Source organism: Bos indicus, chromosome X (genome assembly GCF_029378745.1).
Source record: "Bos indicus isolate NIAB-ARS_2022 breed Sahiwal x Tharparkar chromosome X, NIAB-ARS_B.indTharparkar_mat_pri_1.0, whole genome shotgun sequence".
NCBI classification, from domain to species: Eukaryota; Metazoa; Chordata; class Mammalia; order Artiodactyla; family Bovidae; genus Bos; species Bos indicus.
Window position 1 is genome coordinate 114,218,072 of NC_091789.1, and position 22,717 is coordinate 114,240,788.

Genomic DNA, 22,717 nt, shown 5'->3' on the forward strand with positions numbered 1-22,717 from the left:
CGGCTCCCGCCCACCCACGTGACCTCTTCCTTAACCAATCACAAGCCCGGGTACTGACCCCGCCCAACAGACACCTCTAACAATCCATCCCAGAGACCCTGCCCAGCTACCAGCCATCTGGCCCGGAGCCCGCCTCCGGCCACCCACATTGTCCACCCTGGAAAGGTTCCGAGGAGGCCACTGGCCCCGGCCACCCCGCCCCCACCCCCGCCGATTCCTGCCCCGGAGACGCTTTGTCCCAGCCGCCATTCCCTGGGTCGGGGAGTGGCCCGCCATGCTGCCCACATCGCCCTCACAGGAGCGTCAGAACTACCGCCCCGAGTGCGAAGCCGCAATCAACAATCATGCCACCCTGGAGTTTCACGCTTCCTTCCAGTGCCTGGCCGTGGCCTTATACCTCGACCATGATGATGTGGGCTTGAAGCATTTCTCCCACTTCTTCCTGCTCCGCTCCCAGGAGCACAGCAGGACAGCCGAGAGCCTGATGTTCCTACAGATCCAGCGCGGGGGCCGCATCTGCTTCCTCAACATCGGAAAGCCTGAGACCCAACAGTGGAAGAGCGGACTCCAGGCCATGCAAGATAGCCTGCACTGGGAGAAGTACGTCAACCAGAGCCTGCTCAACCTGCACCAGCTGGCCACCGACAGCAGCGATGCCAACCTGTGCCACTTCCTGGGGACTGGCTACCTGGACCAGCAGGTCAGGTTCATCAAGGAGCTGGGGGACCATGTCAGCAACCTGAGCAACATGGGGTCCCCGGAAGGTGCCCTGGAAGAGGACTTCTTTGACAAGCTCACCCTGGGTGACGGCGACAAGAAGGACTGAGCCGGGACTGGACTTTCCCCCGAGTCCTAGGTGACTGCCCAAGGTCACCAGAAGAAGTTCACTTAAATTTTCCTTATTTCAGTTTTGACAGTTCTTCCAATAAATTGCTTCATAAAGAAATAAAGGTCCCTTGTTGATTCATGCGTGCAAACCCTTAACCTTTCAAGTTTTAAAACAGGTATCCAGGAGTCTCTTGAGCTACCAATGCCCTGTCCACAGGCAGCTCAAGATTTGCACAGAGGGAGGGAAGAAGGGGACCCATAGGATCCTGAACAATACAAAATGTACCTTCCCCTAATAAACAACGTGGTACATGGGGTGGGCGTGGGTGAGGTGAGGCTCTGGTGAATGTGGGTGACTGTGAATAGATGAGCTATAAAAATATGGCCTGAAAATCATGATTGGTATAGATCTCCAGAAACAGTGAAGGGAATGGGATTGGGAAGGGAATGAAATAAAGGGGTCTTGATTTTATTTGAAGCAGACTTCTGGGTAGCAAGATGGTGGCCCTGGATGCTGGCATAGCAGAGTCCCTCTCTGACAAGCTCACCCTGGGCTACAGTGACAATCTAAGGGTAGCAGGCCTGGCTTTCCTAGAGACACACTTCTTGTGGTCACCACTGTTGAGCATGAATGCTCCCTTTACAAAATACCCATGTGCGATTTTTTTTTAACTGTACCACCCTGCGATAAAGTAACATGGCACCACTCAAAATTTACCTCAATTCTATTGACGGTTAATCTATATAGCCCTTCTAGGGTGAAAAATATAAGCTCTTGAATGAAGGCCAATTTGTGATACTGAATATAAAGTAAAATGAATCCCCCTGAATATGAAGTCACTGGTACTGGCTGTATTGAGGAATGTAGTGGTGGGAAGGGTTGAAGCTGGGAGGTATCACAGCTGGTCCAGGTGAAAGACAATGGTGATTGCACTGGAGTGGAGGATGAAGAAATGAAGAGATGTAGACACATTGCAGATGGATTGGGATACATCAGCAAGGTTTCTTCGTGGGCCAGAGATGAAGAGTGAGATATGAAGAAATTAATCTAATTTAGCCTGGGTTGATGGTGGTGCCATTTTATCAATTTGAGGTCTTTTGCCAGGGGCACAGCTGGGATGGAAGGTTGGAGAAGGCATGTCATGTAAAATTTGAGATGCATATTAGACATCCAAGTGGAACTGTCATGCAGATAGCCAGAAAAATGAACCTGGAGTTCAGAGTGGATGTGGATGTCAGCTTTAGAAATAGACCTATGGGAAATATCATGATCCCTATATAGATTGTGTGTGGTCATGGGAGTGGAAAACCTCACTGGAGAGCGGACTAGGAGTGTGGCAGAGCCTAAGCCCTGGGTAACGAACATGTAGAAGCAGGGCTGAGGTGATGAAACGCCAGAGGGGTGCTGACCTCACCTTGACCATTAGCTCACTGCAGACTGTGCCCACCTGTGCCCACACCCCGTGGCCCCAAATCAGCCTGTTTGTGACCTCACTGTGGCCTCCTGGGATCTGCTTTCAGAATGGGGAGAAGACTGAACTTTTTATCTTCTTGTAACTATGCAGAAATAAATTTTCCAGTTTAAAAAAAAAAAAGATTTCTTAAGAAAATGATAAGGACTTGCCTGTTGGTCCAGTAGTTAAGAAACTGCCTTCCAACACAGGGGATATGGGTTCGATCTCTGGTCCGGGAATTATGATCCCACATGCCTCAGAAGAACTAAGGCCATGCGCAGCAACACAGACAAAGGACAGCAAAAAAAAAAAAAAATCTCTATTTTTTTCCTCTTCCCCTTTAAAAATTCAGCCTCTCGGTCAACTCTATTTGATCAGATGAAGTCTCTACACATGTAAACCGTAATATCCTAATAAAAACACTCAAAATATGTTTCTTCTGTGCCTAGGTGTGGTTAATAAGGCAAAAGGTAAAATTGTACAGATCTTGCCTGTCTTATGGTCCTTGATAAGACATGGTCCTCAGATTGACACATGGTCAGTCTGAGTCTCCCTAAAGTTTGCAAACTGCTTTGAATATTTACAAATATTCAAATATTTACAAATATTCCTCCCTGTAGCTTAGACATGACCCTGGTTTAGTCCCAGGGTCAGGGAGATCCCTGGGAGAAGGGAATGTCCACCCACTCCAGTGTTCTTGCCTGGAGAATTCCATGAACAGAGTAGCCTAGCAGGCTCCAATCCATGGGGTCGCAAATGGTCGGACTCAACCGAGTGACTAACACTTTCATTTTCCTCTCTCTGACAATGTCTCAGATCCTACATATGTCAATTAACTGTTCTCCTCTAGATAGAAGCAAGCACCAGGTGAGTAGCTGTTCATCTCTATAACTAGAAATTGACTTTTAGGTTGTGCTAGGGCTTCATTACTGCACAGGCTCTTCTCTAGTTGCGGTGTGTGGGTTCCTTAGTGTGGTGGCTTTGCCTGTTGCACACCACGGGCACGAGGCGCTTGGACTTCAGTAGTTGTGGCACATGGGCTCAGCAGTCGTGGTTCCCCGGCTCTAGAGCACAGGTTCAGTAGTTGTGATGCGCAGGCTGAGGTGCTCTGCGAAATGTGAGATCTTCCTGGATCAGGGATCAAACCCAGGTCTCCTGTTTGGCAGAAGGATTCTTTACCACTGAGCCACCAGGGAAGCCTAAAGATCCTTCTTGCTCTCCAGTTTTGGAGAAACAGTTTGGTGTCGTGGATTCTTCCCCACAGATGGCCTGGGTTCAAATGCCATTCTAGCCACTTACTAAATTGAAGGCATTGGGGAATGTGAATTAACTTCTCTGTGCCTCTGTTTTCTCATATGTAAAATAGGGATCAAAAAACTATGGCTTAAAAGAGTAGATTGTTTATTATATTGAAAATGTTTAATTTCAATTTAAACATATTGAAAATTTGTATCTTTTCAATTGCCCTCAGGCAGGGCAGTATCAAATGAAACAAGTTCCCAAAGGGCTAGATGACCAAGGTCAACCTAGGGCATTCGTACATGTATACTCTCTACCTCAGATCTGATATAATTGGCAGCGGGGGGAGAATATGTAGGTCACAGCTTTCTGTATCTGCCTGAATGCCCTATTCCCTTACTGGGGGAAGATCTAACAAAGTTAAATGCCTAAGTGACTTTCTCACCAGAAAAAGTAGACACTAAAGTACTCCTAGGTCAAGCCTGCCCTCTCCAAGTTGTGCTATGACAATGGCGAGACAAACTTGAACCAGAAGTCCCTGAAGAAATTCTACAAAAGGTAAGAGCTGATGCTTGAGTTGTGGGGAGGCCAGGAAGAGCCAGGACCGCCAACCCAGTAGGAGGAAACTCTAGCCCGGTGCCAAGTGTCAGAACTGAAAAAGCAATAAGCTTTAAAGAGGCATGTGAAGTATAAAGCCTCTGAGAACCACCTTTATTAAATGCCAAGTAATCCAACGTCAGTAGTGTAGCATTAGTGGTTCAGTGATGTCCCATTCTTTACGACCTCATGGACTGTAGCCCACCAGGCTCCTCTGTCCATGGGATTCTCCATGCAGGGATACTGGAGTGGGTAGCCATTCCCTTTTCCAGAAGATCTTCCTTACCCAGGGATCCAACCTGGGTCTCCTGCATTGCAGGCAGATTCTCTACCTACCATCTGAGGTTCCAGGGAAGCCCCTTATCAAACTTATCAATATCAATAAAATACTCCAATACTGCCGGTACAAAAGCCAGGGGCCAGAGATTATTGTTTGCATGGGATCTGAGACTCATTGACTAAATTGTACACGATGTATGTTCCACAGTGCCAAATTCTTATACTTCTACTTACAATCTTATTTGGAGACTTTTGCTGGTTTACAATTCTGGACCTAAAAGATCCCTTTTACTGCATACCACTCAGTCCTGAGGCCTAGGAACTGTTGCCTTTGAATGAGATGATCCAGAGACTAATATGAAAGAACTCTATTGTTGGATGGTGCTCCCACAAGGATCGAAGAATGCCCCCACCATCTTCTCGGCAAGCCTTAGCCAAGGACTTAAGGGACCGCCAATTAAATCAAAGAATTGTACTGCAATATATGAATAATATACCTAATGGCCAGTAAAACGAAGGAAGCTTCAGGCCAAAATACAATCCTTACTTTCAACTTTCTGGCAGACTGGGGATATAAAGTGTCCATGGGAAAAGTGAAAACTTCTCAACCAACTGTAAAATATTTATGACAAAGAAACATATTCCAAATGGAAGGGACGCATTAGAGTGACGGCATCAACCACCAAAAGGCAATCCTGAGGATTGTTAGGAATGGCTGGGCTTTGTTATATTTGGATCCCTAACTTTGGGATCATGGTAAACCCCTATGTGACGCTCTTAAAGGAAATAACAATGAGCCACTAAGATAGACTGCAGAATGCCATAAGGCCTTTCTGTACAATTCACTCAAGTCCATTCTAGCAGACCTGACCTGACAATACAGATACAGAAATGCTTACAAATGGGAGGAGCTTCATGGATGGGGGACTCTTTGGTATGCAGCAGTAACTCATCAGGAAGTCCTAGAAGCAGAACTCCTCCTCCAGGTATGTCTGCCCAGAAGGCAGAGCTAATAACCTGCATGAGAGCCCTGCACCTTGGAGCTAAGAAAAAGGCAACTCCTGCTACTCATTCTAAGTACACCTTCTCTGTGGTACAGGTATATGGGGCTATATGAAAAGAGAGGTCTATGAACATCAGGAAGGAAAGAAATACACAGAGGAGATCCAGGACTTACTAGACTCTGTTAGAATGTTGGAAGAACCAGCCCTCACTCACTCCCCAGGCCACCAAAAGATGGATAGTAATATAACTAATGGAAATAATTTGGCCCATCATGCACGCATGGTAAGTCACTCAGTCGTATCCAACTGTCTGCAACCCCATGGACTGTAGCCTCCCAGGCTCCTCTGTCCATGGGATGTCCCAGGCAAGAACACTGGAGTGGATTGCCATTTCGTCCTCCAGGGATCCTCCCGACCCAGGGATCAAATGCACCTCTCTCGTCTCTCCTGAGCTGGCAGGCGGGTTCTTTACCACTAGCATCACCTGGGAAATAATTTGGTCTGTCAGGCCACAGAAAATCAGCCAGAACCAAAACCCCAGGTCCTAAAACCCTAGCACTCATCCCACGTGTGGACCTATTGCTGTTTAAGCCTCAGTATTCAGTCATGGACCTAGAGAGCAGATGAATGGGGATGTTATGCTCAACATCACTAATTAGTAGAGCAATACAAATTGAAACTTACCATGAGGGCTTCCCTAGTGACCCAGTAGTTAAGAATATGCCTTGTAATGCAGGGGACACTGGTTCAATCCCTGGTTTGGGAAGATCTCACATGCTGCAGAGCAACTAGGCCCGCGAGCCACAACTACTGAAACCCACGTGCCGAGAGCCCATGCTCTGCAACAAGAGAAGCCACCGAAATGAGAAACCCACCACACCACAGCTGGAGAGTAGCTCCCATGCAGCACAAATAGAGAAAGCCCTCACACAGCAAGAAAGACCCAGCACAGCCAAAATAAACAAATAAACAGACATTTCTCCAGAGAAGACATACAGATGGGCAAAAAGCTCATGAAAACATGCTCAATGTCGGTAATAATTAGAGAAATGCAAATCAAAACTACAACGATGTATCACCTCACACTGGTCAGAATGGCTATCATCAAAAAATTCTATAAACAATAAATGGTGGAGAGCGTGTGGAGAAAAGAGAACCCTCTTGCACTGTTGGTGGGAATGTAAATTGGTGCAGCCACAATGGAGAACAGTATGGAGGTTCCTTAAAAAACTAAAAATAGAACCACCATAGACTCAGAAACCCCACTACTGGGCATATACCCTGAGAAAACCATAATTCAAAGACACATGTACCCCAATGTTCAATGCAGGTCTATTCACAATAGCCAAGACATGGAAGCAGCCTAAATGTCCAGTGACACAAAAACAGATAAACAAGATCTACATATATACAATGGAATATTACTCACCCACAAAAAGAAATACAATTAGGACATTTGAAGTGATGGGGATGGACCTAGAGTCTGTCATACAGAGTGAAGTAAGTCTGAAAGAGAAAAAAATCATGGTCTATTAATGCATATATATGGAATCTAGGAAAATGGTACTGCTGAACCCATTGCAGGGCAGAAATAGAAATGCAGTCATAAAGAATGGACATGTGGACAAGAGGGGGAAGAGGGAGGGTGCCAACTGAGAAAGTAGCACAGACATATATACACTACCATGTGTAAAATAGACAGCTAGTGGCAAGCTGCTGTAGCACAGGGAGCTCAGCTTGGGGCTCTGGAATGGCTTAGAGGAGTGGGATGTGGTGTGGGAGGGAGGCTGAAGGGAGGGGATATATGGATGCATATAGCTGATTCACTTTGTTCTATAGCAGAAACAAACACAACATTGTAAAGCAATACATTCCACCCTCCCAAGAGAAAAGGAAACCATGGCTTCCAGCAGCACAAGTAGTTCAAATGGGCTGATTTGAGACTGGCCAATCAGCTGATTCCTCGAACCCCTTAAATTTCTCCTTCAACCTTGGGGTGAAGAACCAGATTTGAGAGCCTTGCCTCCTGTCTCTTTGTCAGCTGACCTCACAAGAAAACTTCCTTTTCTCAAAAGCCAATGCTATAGTACGGGGTTCTATGCACATCAGGCAGTGAGCCTTTCTTGGTAATAGACGCACGGTTAACCAGACGCATCAAGTGACATAGACACACACACATTTACCTATTTGTTTCATCACAGACTGCTTTGTTTTATACCATGGGTTGTCAAACTATGGCCTGCAAGCCAAATCCCGCCCAACATCTATTATGTTACTTTTTTAATTTGTTAAAGATGATGTTTTTTAAGAGTCCATTCAACTGCAAGGAGATCAGACCAGTCTGATTCTAAAGGAAATCAACCCTGGATATTCATTTTAAGGACTATTTCTGAAACTCCAATATTCTGGCCACTTGATGCAGAGAACTGACTCACTGGAAAACACCCTGATGCTGGGAAAGATGGAAAGCAAAAGGAGAAGGGGACAACAGAGGAAGAGATGGTTGGATGGCATCACTGACTCAATGGTCATGAATTTAAGCAAGCTCTGGGAGACAGTGGGAGGAAAGAGGAGCCTGACATACTACAATCCATGGGGTCGCAAAGAGTTGGACATGACTTACTGACAAAACAACACTTTTAAGAGCAGTTTTACGCTGATAGCAAAATTGAGAGAAAGGAACCGAGATATTCCCAGGCCACATATTCCCTGACCCCACATATGCATAATGTATGCCACACTCAACATCTGGCAGCAGAGTGGTAAATTTGATACAACTGATGAACCTACAATGATACATCATAATCACCCAAAGGCCATGGTTTATGTTAGGACTCCTTATTGGTGGTGTACATTCTATGGACTTGGACAAATGTATAGGGACATGTACCCCTGATTATAGTCATGTACAGAGTTTTCAGTGCCCTAAAAAATATCCTCTTCACGTATTCTTACTCCTCCCCTCTCAACCACTAATCTTTTTACTTTCTCCATATTTCTTACATTGAGATATAATTGACATACACCAATGATTTCAGGTATATAACATAATGTTTAGATATCTGTATATGTTGTGAAAAGATCCCAAGTAGTTGACATCCATTACCATACAATAGTTACAAATGTTTTAGTTGTGACAAGAACTTTTTAGGCTTACTATACTAGGAACTTGCAAATATACAATAGTGTTATTAATGACAGGCACCATGCCATACATTATAACCCATGACTTATAACCTGAAGATTTTGTCTTCTGCTTCCTTAACCCATTTTGCTCACTTTGATGCCCTCACCTTTGCTCTGGCAATTACCAATCTGTCCTCTACGAGTTTTGGTTTTTCTTCTTGTTTTATATCTCACATATAAAGGAGATATGTATACATATACAGATACATATACAGTATCTGTCTTTCTTAGTCTGACTTATTTCATTTAGCCTAATGCCTTCCATTTGAGGAATTTCAAATCCTAAAAGATAATGCTGTGAAAGTGCTGCACTCAATATGCCAACAAATTTGGAAAACTCAGCAGTGGCCACAGGACTGGAAAAGGTCAGTTTTCATTCCAATCCCAAAGAAAGGCAATGCCAAAGAATGCTCAAACTACCACGCAATTGCACTCATCTCACGCACTAGTAAAGTAATGCTCAAAATTCTCCAAGCCAGGCTTCAGCAATACATGAACCATGAACTTCTAGATGTTCAAGCTGGTTTTAGAAAAGGCAGAGGAACCAGAGATCAAATTGCCAACATCCCCTGGATCATTGAAAATGCAAGAGAATTCCAGAAAAACAACAATTTATGCTTTATTGACTATGCCAAAGCCTTTGACTATGTGGATCATAATAAACTGTGGAAAAATCTGGAAGAGATAGGAATACCAGACCACCTGACCCGCCTCTTGAGAAAACTGTATGCAGGTCAGGAAGCAACAGTTAGAACTGGACATGGAACAACAGACTGGTTCCAAATAGGAAAAGGAGTACATCAAGGCTGTATATTGTCACCTTGCTTACAGAACTTCTATGCAGAGTACATCATGAGAAATGCTGGGCTGGAAGAAGCACAAGCTGGAAGCAAGATTTCCAGGAGAAATATCAATAACCTCAGATATGCAGATGACACCACCCTTATGGCAGAAAGTGAAGAGGAACTCAAAAGCCTCTTGATGAAAGTGAAAGAGGAGAGTGAAAAAGTTGGCTTAAAGGTCAACACTCAGAAAACTAAGATCATAGCATCTGGTGCCATCACTTCATGGCAAATACATGGGGAAACAGTGTCAGACTTTATTTTTGGGGGCTCCAAAATCACTGCAGATGGTGATTGCAGCCATGAAATTAAAAGACACTTACTCCTTGGAAGAAAAGTTATGACCAACCTAGATAGCATATTGAAAAGCAGAGATATTGCTTTGCCAACAAAGGTCCGTCTAGTCAAGTCTATGGTTTTTCCAGTGGTCATGTATGGATGTGAGAGTTGGACTGTGAAGAAAGCTGAGTGCCGAAGAATTGATGCTTTTGAACTGTGGTGTTGGAGAAGACTCTTGAGAGTCCCTTGGACTGCAAGGAGATCCAACCAGTCCATCCTAAAGGAGATCAGTCCTGGGTGTTCATTGGAAGGACTGATGCTGAAGCTGAAACTCCAGTACTTTGGCCACTTCATGAGAAGAACTGACTCATTGGAAAAGACCCTGATGCTGGGAGGGATTGGGGCCAGGGGGAGAAGGGGCCGACAGAGGATGAGATGGCTGAATGGCATCACTGACTCGATGGACATGGGTTTGGGTAAACTCTGGGAGTTGGTGATGGACAGGGAAGCCTGGCGTGCTGTGATTCATGGGGTTGCAAAGCGTCGGACATGACTGAGTGACTGAACTGAACTGATGATAAGTGATGCTGAATACTTTTTATATAACCCTTAGCCATCTGTATGTCTTCTTTGCAGAAACATTGATTCAGATCTTCTCTCAGTTTTAGTACTCAACTTTTTTCTTTTTTTTTTTTTTTGCTGTTTTGGAGATTAACCCCTTATCACAGAGGTCCCAAACCTCCAGTCAGATCAGCAGCAGCATTAGATTAGAAATAAAGTTCACAAAGATGTAACATGCTTGAATCATCCTGAAGCCATCCCCTCACACCCAGTCCATGAAAAAATTGTCTTCCCCAAAACTGGTCCCTGGTGCCAAAAGACTAGGGACCGCTGCTGCGTTATCACATTTATCATTTGCCAATATTTTCTCCCATTCATGCCTTTTTATTTTGTTGATAGTTTTACTTTGCCATGCAGGAGTCTTTTAGTTTCATGTAGTCCCACCTATTTATTTTTGCTTTTCTTGCCTTCACTTGGGTGTCAAATACAAAACCTCACCTGCGAGACTAATGTCAAGGAGTTTACTAATGCTTCTATTTTCTCCTACAACCGTTATGGCTGCAGTCTTACGTTCAAGTCTTTAATCCATTTTGTGTTGATTTTGGTGTATGGTGTAAAATAGCGGTCCAGATTCATTGTTTTCCATGTGGACATCCTGTTTCCCCAATACCATTTACTGCAGAGATTGTCTTTTTTCTATGTATATTTCTGGCTCCTTGCATAAACTAATTAAATTGGGTTTATTTCTGGGCTCTATTTTCCACCATTGATCTGTGTGTCCGTTTTTATGCCAATACCATACTGTTCTCGTTAATGTTCCATACTTTTGTCTCTTCTAGATTGTGATACATTTGGAATCATACAGTATATATAGCCTTCCTAGATTGGCTTCTTTCACTTAGTAAGATGAATTTATGTCTTCTCCATATCTTTCCATATCTTGATACCTCATTTCTCTTTAGTGCTGATTAGTATTCCACTGTCTGATTGTATCAAAATTTGTTTTATCTCTACACGTATGGAAGGACACCTTGGTATTGTGAATAAAGCTGCTACAAACATCTGCATGCAGGTTTTTGTGTTACCGTCCCTGATGACATACGATATGAGCATCTTTTCATATGCTTGTTTGTCATTTGTGTATCTTCTTTGATGAGCACTTAAGGTCTCTGTCCCATTTTAAACTACACTGCTTGTTTTCTTATTGTTAGGTTTTAAGAGTTATTTGTCTATTTTGGATAACAGTCCTTGATCATGTGTCTTCTGCAAATATTTTCTCCCAGTCTGTGCCTTGTCTTCTCATTCTTTTAATATTGTCTTTCACAGGGCAGAAGTTTTTAATTTTAATCAAATACAGTTGGTCAATTACATACCCAAGGTCATCTGAGCTTTCTCCACTGTTCTTTTCTGGAAGCTTTATAACTTGACATTTTACATTTAGGTCTATGATCCATTTTAAATTAAATTTTATAAATGATGTACAGTGTGTGTCCTTTCTTTGCATGTGCATGTCCAGTTCTTTCAGCACCATTTCTTGAAAATACTATCTTTGCTCCATTGTATTGCCCTTTCTTCTTTGCTAAAGATCACTTCATCATATTTATATGGTTGTATTTCTGGACTCCCTGGTGGTGGTTTAGTATATCCATTTGGGGGTCCTAACACTGCTTGGAGATAAAGTGTGTGTGTTCAGTCGTGTCTGACTCTTTGCAACCCCATGGACTGCTCCTCTGTTCATGGAATTCTTTAGGCAAGAATACTGGAATGGGCTGCCATTCCTGTCTCCAAGGTATCTTCCCAACCCAGGGATCCAACCAATGTCTCCTGCATTGCAGGCAGATTCTTTACCTATTCCCTAGTTTATTCATTGAACTATCTGGCTATTCTTTCCCCAATATCATGCTGTCTCAACTACCATTGCTTTATAGTAAGTCTTGAGGTCGAGTAATGTCAGTTTTCCAATTTTATTGTTCTCCTTTAATAGTGTATTTGCTCTTCTATTTCGTTTTTTCTGTTTGCTTCTGCTTACTAATTTTAGAATAATTTTAGTGATATCCACAAAATAACTTGCTGTGATTTTTACCATCTGCTTTTGTAATAAAATTTTACTGGAATTGACCCATGACCATTTATTTACATGTAGCCTGTTACTGGGTTTATTCTACAAAGTCAGTAAGTAGGAGAGACAATGTCCACCAAGACAGCTACCAATCCCTTCCTACTTGATTAAGCTCCATTCAAGTGTCCTGAGTACAAATTATAAGACTTTATATCAATTAATATATTGATATATTTATTGATAAATTGTATCAATTTACTTTATATCAATTTATATCAATTTACTTTATATCAGTTATGCCACCTTGCACAAATAGTATTTATGGTTATTTTAAGCAAGATGCTTGCATATTGAGTGCAGCACTTTCACCGCATCATCTTTCAGGATTTGAAATAGCTCAACTGGAATTCCATCACCTCCACTAGCTTTGTTCGTAGTGATGCTTTCTAAGGCCCACTTGACTTCACATTCCAGGATGTCTGGCTCTAGGTGAGTGATCATACCATCGTGATTATCTGGGTCATGAAGATCTTTTTTGTACAGTTCTTCTGTGTATTCTTGCCACCTCTTCTTAATATCTTCTGCTTCTGTTAGGTCCATACCATTTCTGTCCTTTATCGAGCCTATCTTTGCATGAAATGTTCCCTTGGTATCTCTAATTTTCTTGAATAGATCTCTAGTCTTGCCAAAGAATGCTGAAACTACCACACAATTGCACTCATCTCACACGCTAGTAAAGTAATGCTCAAAATTCTCCAAGCCAGGCTTCAGCAATACGTGAACCGTGAACTTGCTGATGTTCAAGTTGCTTTTAGGAAAGGCAGAGGAACCAGAGACCAAATTGCCAACATCTGCTAGATCATCGAAAAAGCAAGAAAGTTCCAGAAAAACATCTATTTCTGCTTTATTGACTATGCCAAAGCCTTTGACTGTGTTGATCACAATAAACTGTGGAATTTTCTTCAAGAGATGGGAATACCAGACCACCTGATCTGCCTCTTGAGAAATATGTATGCAGGTCAGGAAGCAACAGTTAGAACTGGACATGGAACAACAGACTGGTTCCACATAGGAAAAGGAGTAGGTCAAGGCTGTATATTGTCACCCCGCTTATTTAACTTATATGCAGAGTACATCATGAGAAATTCTGGGCTGAAGGAAGCACAAGCTGGAATCAAGATTGCCAGGAGAAATATCAATAACAGATCTGCAGATGACACCAACCTTACGGCAGAAAGTGAAGAGGAACTAAAAAGCCTCTTGATGAAGGTGAAAGAGGAGAGTGAAAAAGTTGGCTTAAAAGTCAACATTCAGAAAACGAAGATCATGGCATCTGTTCCCATCACTTCATGGGAAATAGATGGTGGAACAGTGGAAACAGTGTCAGACTTTATTTTTTTGGGCTCCAAAATCACGGCAGATGGTGACTGCAGCCATCAAATTAAAAGATGCTTACTCCTTGGAAGAAAAGTTATGACCAACCTAGATAGCATACGCAAAAGCAGAGACGTTACTTTGCCAACAACGGTCCGTCTAGTCAAGGCTATGGTTTTTCCTGTGGTCATGTATGGATGTGAGAGTTGGACTGTGAAGAAAGCTGAGCACCGACGAATTGATGCTTTTCAACTGTAGCATTGGAGAAGACTCTTGAGAGTCTCTTGGACTGCAAGGAGATCCAACCAGTCCATTCTGAAGGAGATTAGCCCTGGAATTTCTTTGGAAGGAATGATGCCAAAGCTGAAACTCCAATACTTTGGCCACCTGATGCGAAGAGTTGACTCATTGGAAAAGACTCTGATGCTGGGAGGGATTGGGGGCAGGAGGAGAAGGGGATGACAGAGGATGAGATGGCTGGATGGCATCACTGACTCTATGGACGTGAGTCTGAGTGAACTGCAGGAGTTGGTGATAGACAGCGAGGCCTGGGGTGCTGCGATTCATGGGGCTGCAAAGATTCAGACATGACTGAGTAACTGAACTGAACTAAGCAAGATGCAACCAACCTTTGACTTCCTCTTTCCCAAGTTATTCATCTTTAATAGTTAGTAAAATTAATTGGCCATGGTATTACACAGTTTAGACAATGCATTTTAGTGATGTATCCTCTGCCTTCCCCTGTGACAATTTCAATAGAATACTTTTTGTATGGAACTTCCCAATTTGCATGTGTTCTACATATTTATTTTTGCCAGAAGTTTGAGTTTTTTAATCTTATTTTTTTAGATGAAGAAATTAAAGATTTTAAGTGACTTCTGTGATGGTCCATCCATTTTCCCTAGAACATTCAAGTTGATGAGGTGGCTCTTAAGTTTTTGAACAACTTCTAGATCACCAACCACCTCTCTGTGAATGCCCCAACTTGCAGATATTTCTGTTTTATGTTCTCAACACAAGGAAGTTTTTGGAGTTTGGATTGTGGCTTTTGGCCCTCATCTCTGATTATTTTTCCTGTCATGCTTGTTCAAAGAAAGGAAGAAGCCATATGAATGCTGTATATAAATGTTGCTGGGCCCTCCTCAGCAATACAAACTCACTGGGAACATAACCCACTTCCAAATGTTACTAGGCAGGTTCTGAACTGATTAATTAGATAGAATATGCTTGGCTCTACTATCTCCAATTATGCATAGGGTACTTCAGCCTTGAGCCTGGACACATGTAAGAAGGTGATTAGCTGGATATCACAGGAAGTACACATACGGTTGCCCACAGCTGCTTCCTAGTCCCCACACCGAGCAGTAGCAAGAGCGGGGGTAAATGCTTTTAGATCAGAGCAGGATGTGTGGAAGCTTCTGTCACAGGTTGGGACAGTACCCACAGGTGAGTAGAAAAACCTGGGAAGAACAAGGAAAATCCAAATCCAGCAGTTCATCAAAAATATGAGTTGATTCTCTCCAATTTCACTAATGACCGGCCAGAGTAGAAGTTGTCCCCCCTCTTATCTCCCCAGCTTTCTAAATTCACATAGCTGAATGTTTAAAAAGGAATCTACAAACCAATCATGAATTAAAAATCATGAAATGTTTGAAGAAAACCTTGAAAAAATAAACTATCAAGAAGAAATATCAAACTGAATAAATGAAAAAAAAGAGTCCTTATACTTAAAATATTACACAAGCTGAAAGTCAGAAACATTCTACAAAATAACCGGCTTATGATTCTGAAAAGTGGCAAGGCATGCAAGACAAGGAGAGACTCAAGAATTACGCCAGACTGAAGGAAGCTAACAGTCATGATAACTAACTGTAGCATGAGATTCTAATTGGGTCTTTTTACTGCATAAGCATTTGGGGGATAACTGGGAAAACCTTGAATGGCATCTGACTATTCGATGGTAGTAATGCATCACTGTTCATTCCTCAATTTTGCCTGTTGTAGCTACAGGAGAATTTCCATATTTTCACAAATTAGACACTAATGTATTTCAGCTGATGAAACATCAGGTCAACGACTTATTCTCCAATGGTTCAGAAACTACAAGTTCTTTGCACTATCCTTGCAACTTTTCTGAAACTTTGAGAATATTTCAAAATAAAAATACATAACAAAAACCTTACTAACACTCAAAGATAAAGCACTAGTAGAGTAAGACCAAAACTTCAGAATAAATACTCTTAATATACTCAGGCAGTAAAAAAAAAAAAAAAAAAAAAAAAATATATATATATATATATATTTCTCAATAAAAATAAACTAGAGATCATGAATGGAGAAGGCAATTGCAACCGACTCCAGTACTCTTACATGGAAAAGCCCATGGACTGAGGAGCCTGGTGGGCTGCAGTCCATGGGGTCGCTAAGAGTCTGACACAACTGAGTGACTTCACTTTTACTTTTCACTTTCATGCATTGGAGAAGGAAATGGCAACCCACTCCAGTGGGTTCTTGCCTGGAGAATCCCAGGGACGGGGGAGCCCGGTGGGCTGCCATCTCTGGGGTTGCACAGAGTCGGACACGACTGAAGTGACTTAGCAGTAGCAGCAGCAGAGATCATGAAAATGAAAACACTAATTGTTGGAATAAAAAGTCCAATAAATAAAATAATAGAATAGGCACTGATGAATAGCAAATTAGAGTGATGGTTAAGTAATCAAAGCAATTCTGCTGCAATACAATAGGACCAAGGGAGGACAGAAATAGCAACCAGCTAGTATAGGAAGAGAGAGGAAATTCTCAAAGTACTAATATGTAGAAAATATATGAGAAAATAAAATAATATGTAATAAGGCATATAACAGATAGGGAAATTCCCAGAATGACGAACACAGGAGTTTGAGCCTTGATTTTTAGAAAACAGAGACTGAGACTCAGCTTAAATGCTGTTAAGATGCTGATTTTGTTAGAATGTGTGAACTCACAGCAATAAGGATGAGAAAAAGGAAACATCAGGCACGGAAAGATGTGAAGAAATGTAATCCTATGTGTTTATCACGCTGGCCACTGCTTCCCAATGAGCCACAGTGACTCAGCAGATCACTCACTGAACAGGCTTGTCTAAAGGTTTAGAATCTGAAAGCATTCCTCAGGTCACTTGGCAGTGTGGAAGAGGGTGGCATTGGTATTTATCTTACAGGCTCTCTCCAGCCCCTCTTCTCATTGGTCAAAGCCCACCCCGAAGGGGCTTCTTCCACACGTAAATGACATGTTACCAGCCTCTCATCAGCCCCTCAGGAGACTAGCTTCTATACACTGTAGTCTGACTATTTCACTTGAATCAGAAAGTAGAGAGGTGAGAAGGACCTGGAGAGAGATAAGGAGTGGAGTTTTTCTGGGTTATTTCCCAGGAGCTGATTGCTGAAATTGTCTTATAGTCCCTTCTCAACAGCCATTACGTCACCACGCAGAAAGAAGGAGGGTCAAGACCATAGACCCCGCCTGCCCACGGATCCCGCCCACCCACGTGACCTCTTCCTTAACCAATCTCAAGCTCAGGCACTGACCCGGCCCAACGGACGCCATTACCCATCCATCCCAGAGCCTGCACACAGCCACCTGTCGTCTGGCCTGGAGCCCGCCTCCGGCCACCCACATCGTCCACCATGGGAAGGCTCCGAGGAGGCCGCTGGCGCTCGCGCCCCCGCCGATGCCAGCCCCGCACCCCCGCCGACCGAGCCGTCATTCCCTGGGCCTTGGAGCCGCCGGCCATGATGCCCATACCGCCCTCACAGGTTCGTCAGAACTACCGCCTCGAGTGTGAGGCCGCGCTCAACAGCCACGCCGCCCTGGAGTTCCACGCCTCCTTCCAGTGCCTGGCCCTGGCCTTCTACCTCGACCGTGATGATGTGGCCTTGAAGCACTTCCACCGCTTCTTCCTGCTCCGCTCTCACGAGCACAGCAAAACAGCCGAGAGCCTGATGTTCCTGCAGAACCGGCGTGGGGGCCGCGTCTCCTTCCTCGACATCAGAAAGCCCGAGACCCAGCAGTGGGAGAGTGCACTCCAGGCCATGCAAGACACCCTGCACCTGGAGAAGTGCGTCAACCAGAGCCTGCTCGACCTGCACAAGCTGGCCACCGACAGCAGCGACGCCCATCTGTGCGACTTCCTAGAGACCGGCTACCTGGACCAGCAGGTCAAGTTCATCAAGGAGCTGGGAGACCATGTCAGCAAGCTGAGCAACGTGGGGTCCCCGGAAGGCAGCCTGGCAGGGTACTTCTCTGACAAGCTCACCTTGGGCGACGGCGACAAGGAGGACTGATCCTAGACTGGACTTTCCCCTGAGTCCCGGGTGACTGCCCAAGGTCACCCTGCCTGCCATGAAGTCTGCAGTATTGCCCTTGCAGAAAAACTTCACTGAAGTTTTTTTCTTGCAGTTTTGGCAGTTCTTCACATAAAGTTATTGGTTCTTCAAATAAAGTTAATAGTTGATGCATAAATAAACGTCTCTAATTTGTATGTGCAAATCTCTCACTTTTAAACTTTAAAACAGGTGTACAAGAGTCTCTCCAGCTACCCAGGCCCTGTCCACATGCAGCTTAGGATCTCCACTGATGGAGAGGGAAGGTGTTCCATGGGACCATGGAAAACACAAAATCTATCCTCCCCTAGTAAAACAATGTTGGGTGGGGCGTGGTCTGGGGCCCTGGTGAGTGTGGATGCCTGAGCAGAGTTAAAGTATCAAAACATGGCCTGAAAATCATGATTGGGGTTGATCTGGGGAAAAAGTGAAGGGGATGGGGTTGGGCAAGGGTTGAAATGAAGGGGGTTTTCACTTTGTGTGAAATGTTACTGCTTAATTCTGTGTAGCACGATGCGGGGGTCCAGAAGTCAGCTTGGCCAAATCCCTCTTCGGGGTACTCAGGGGCCAGCTTGCCTGCTGATGGACCAGACCCAACAGCCACAACTGGGACCCTTTGTCCCTGGTCTCCTCCTGATGTGGACAACTGTCCAGAGCGCCCTGACCGGTAAGCAACAAGAGACTATTGACCTCTCTCCCCTTCCCTCTCTCTTTCCTCTCCTTAACCCTTCCTATCCTTCCCCGTTTTTCTAGTCCCCCAGTCCTGGACACAGGAATCTGGTCGAAGGGCCTCAGCCTGAGCTGAGGATTGGAGACTGATCACCTACTCTTGGCAGAGAACTCGAATTCTGGTTCTGATTTCTGGTAGGGCCGAGTTCCAGTCCTCCCTTCTCTGGAGGCCCAGGGTAAAGTCCTATAATGCCTGGGTATCTGTAGGTGGCAGGAGACGTCTGTAAGGCCACCCCTTTCACCCCCTTCTCCCGCCTCCTGCCCCTTCTTCTTTCAACCTGGCTTCCTTTCCTCGCTTTGAAATCTTTGATGTTAGTACTTGGATCTGAAGTTCTGTGTCTCTATAGGAGGTTTTCTGAGAGACTGTATTCTTGTATTTAAGGGAGTGTCTGATGAGGACTGCCAGGTTTATATGTGTGTGTTTTAACACTGTGTTCTGTGTTATGATCTTTGATGGCCATTTTGCTTTGTCTGGCCACCATTTGGTTTAGACCTGCTGCCATTTTGTTAGAACTTGATTTTCTTTACCTGTGCCTTGAGACCAGGGCTCTCAGGAACACTTATCTAGACCATCTCTAACTCCTGAGACTGAGGGGAAAAGACTTAAAAAATTTTATTTATTTCAACTTTTTTTTTTAATAAACTAGTAAATTTTATATTGTAATATCTAATTCATGACTAAACTTAGAAAATGAAGCTAGATCTTGCACTGTGTCTGTCTAAATATGTCTTGGTATGTCTTTGTCTCTGGGTAATATTTTTGAGGTTAATTTGTAAATGGGCTCTATTTATTTGGCTTAAAAAAAGGTAAGCGCTTACAAATCAAATAATTCTAAATTAAACAATAAGTTCCAGGTTCATGTGAACTGGGAAATATTCAGTATTAAATACCTGATATTAATGTTTGTTGACCTATCTAATATAGACATGTCTTAGAGTAATTAACATTAAGTAGAATATTTTCATTGTACCTAGGTTTGATATAAGTTAAATATTATATCTGTTACAAGTTTGTCAACAAGGAAATTACCTCAAATGAGGAAACTTCTAAAAAATGTAAATGAGATATGAGCTTTTATATAAACTCTATTAAGAATAATTATTCTTTAGAAATATCTGTCTAAAATAGTCTCTCCAGATTGGCATAACTTAAATTTCTAAGGGTTGTGCCAAGTGTGCTAAGTGTTGGAAGTCTATTGAATAGTTAGGTCATTTCCAAATAAAATAAGATTTTGAAACATTTACTACTAAACACTAATTTCCTTTTACAGAGAAACTAAAGAGATTTGGGACTATAAATGAATAATGTTTGATGCCATCCTAAAATGTTCTAAGAAAGCAAGGGTTTTAGAAATTAACAGTGGTATTTATGCTCACTGATTTAGAAAATGCTAAGTTAGTTCTTGATTGCTAAAGGAAAGTAGGAAGTATGTTTTCAGTAAAAAAAAAAAAAAGAAAGAAAGAAAAAGGTATGAAAAAAATACTAAAAAGAGTTATGCATGATCAGGATTTTCTAAAGTTGGATTACAATTAGATAAATCGATTTTGTTAGAAAGGACACAGCCATAAGAAAAGTGGTTAGAGTCAACTAGGTCCAAGATGGTGGAGCAGACTTTCAGTAGACCTTGGGCCTTGGTATTTAGGCCTATTGTGCCATATCAACAAGCTAAATGATACACCCATCAACATTGACTATATCTGACCAAATGTTCTAAACCCTTTTAATTGATCTTTTTGATAAAACTTCCTAAATAGAATTCTTTTGAAGTTCTTTTGACCTCTAGCTAACTTTGGGGTGCTTCAGAGGGCCCCTGAAACATCCCAAAGAGAGATATTAAACTGTGTTTATCTGGTTGGTTAAATTACATGAAAAACATTATCAAATGAGTAATAAATCTGCTCATATTATAATGTATGGTAAAATTACTAATACAGATATCCTAGAAATTATATGGAGTTCTTAACATTCTGATATGTCCTGGTATTCTAATGGAAAACCTGATGACTTCACAAAAGTTAACAAAAGGACTGAATGAAATGGTTTCTATCTGAAAAATTACGGGTTTTCAGGGAGTAGGGAAAACCTTCCTCTCAAACTAATTATGACAATACTTTGGTAAAATTAAACATTATAAGCAAAACAATTATATTTTCTATCTGACTCCTTCAAAAATTGGAAATTCTTAGGTTTCCAGTAAGTTTATCAAATGAGTTAGGAAGGTTATCTCATGGGTACAAAAATCTCAAGAAATTTTTGAGACCTTAAAAAGGGAAGAATTCACCTAGATTTGTTAGGCAAAATCTGTGTAAGACTTTGGTGTGAGTTTCTCAGCCTTGTTTTATTTTAAAAGTTCAGTCTGAGACTCTATAAATGTTTCAGCAAGATAAAAAGTCTATAATCAATTATGGTTATATAAACCATCAGACCAAAATTAGTGAGAACAGACCTATTTTGCAAACAAACCACCCTTAATTTGATTATATTTGATAAAAATGAGGATAACCTTAGGGAAAAAAAGATATTTCAAAAAATGTTAAATCCCAGTTAATGGAGGTCTGCATCTAGTAAGACTAATAAGCCACCACCAATGGGAAGAGTTTGGGAAAAGTTGAAAGGAGACACCGGGTGTCTGTCCACTTCCCAGAATCCCTCTCACTAGCATCCATCTTGGCTGAGTGATGCATGTGTGTTGGGAGGAACAGTGCAAAATAGCCTTGAAGGAGAAGGTCCATGGGAAAATGGCGAAGGGCCAGAAGTACCCAGGCATTATGTACTGATAGCTGAAAAACATTTCCTGCCTTTGGCTATGCTCGGTGCCAAGATTTAACAGTTAAACATTAAAGACGTTGCTTGAGAAAATGAGTCATGAATAAACACATGGGTCGTTAAGAATGCACTGTTCCTTGAAGTATCTTTTACTGATTATGTCTTAGCCTCGTACATGCTCTGCTGGCCGTATGCTCTAAGCTCTTTGTTCCTTGTTCCTATAAAAAGGCTCGACTGCAAAAATAAACTTGTCAGTCCTTGCAGAGACTGTCCAAGTGTTGTTCTTTCAGGTTCACCATTTCCAAGTCCCGGAGGGAAAACTCCAACAGTGTGCCACCAGGAAAGACTGTGAATTAGAATGATTGGCCAAAGACCACCCGGAAACTAATCCCATCACCATAAAACCCGAGACTGTGAGTCATGCAGCAGAGCAGTTCTCCTGGGTTCCCTTACCCTACTGCTCTCCACCTGGGTGCCCTTTCCCAATAAAATCTCTTGCTTTGTCAGCACATGTGTCTCCTTGGACAATTCATTTCCGAGTGTTAGACAAGAGCCCAGTTTCAGGCCCTGGAAGGGGCCCCCCTTCCTGCAACAGTTGGACCATAATGAAGCCTGAGCACCAAAGAATTGATGCTTTCGGAATGTTTTGTTGGAGAAAACTCTTGAGAGTCCTTTGTACAGCAAAGAGATCCAACCAGTCCATCCTATAGGAAATCAGTCCTGAAACTTCACTGGAAGGACTGTTGCTGAAGCTGAAATTCTGATACTTTGGCCACCTGATGCAAAGAGTGGACTCACTGGAAAAGACCCCAATGCTGGAAAAGATTGAAGGCAGGTTGAGAAGGGGTGACAGAGGATAAGGGTGGATGGCATCATCAACTCAAGGGGCATGAATTTGAGCAAACTCATTCATTTTTTTTTTCCAGTTTGACAGGACCTGTTTATTTCTGTATCCTTATGTATGTTCCTTGGGAATCATTTGATTCTCAAGATGGTTGACTGAAATCGCCCCCTCTTGGTCAGGCAAAATAATAACCACTTGCCTGAGTTGTCTCACAACAGTGGGTCCTGATAAAGCATGTAGAAAACTACCAAGGAGAATGTGTGAGGAGCCAAAAGGAGGGAGGAGACACCAGTCCACAATTTGTCTTGCAACAC

At 42.8% G+C, this 22,717-nt stretch overlaps 3 pseudogenes; all 3 read left to right on the forward strand.

Annotated features, from left to right (window-relative positions):
* The first annotated feature begins 274 nt into the window (after positions 1-274).
* Positions 275-826, forward strand: LOC139181567 (ferritin heavy chain pseudogene; annotated as a pseudogene).
* Positions 827-17,367: 16,541 nt separating this feature from the next.
* Positions 17,368-18,024, forward strand: LOC139181568 (ferritin heavy chain pseudogene; annotated as a pseudogene).
* A 357-nt stretch (positions 18,025-18,381) lies between these two features.
* LOC109554910 (beta-galactoside alpha-2,6-sialyltransferase 1 pseudogene) overlaps positions 18,382-22,717 on the forward strand; it is a 71,632-nt pseudogene continuing 67,296 nt past the window's right edge.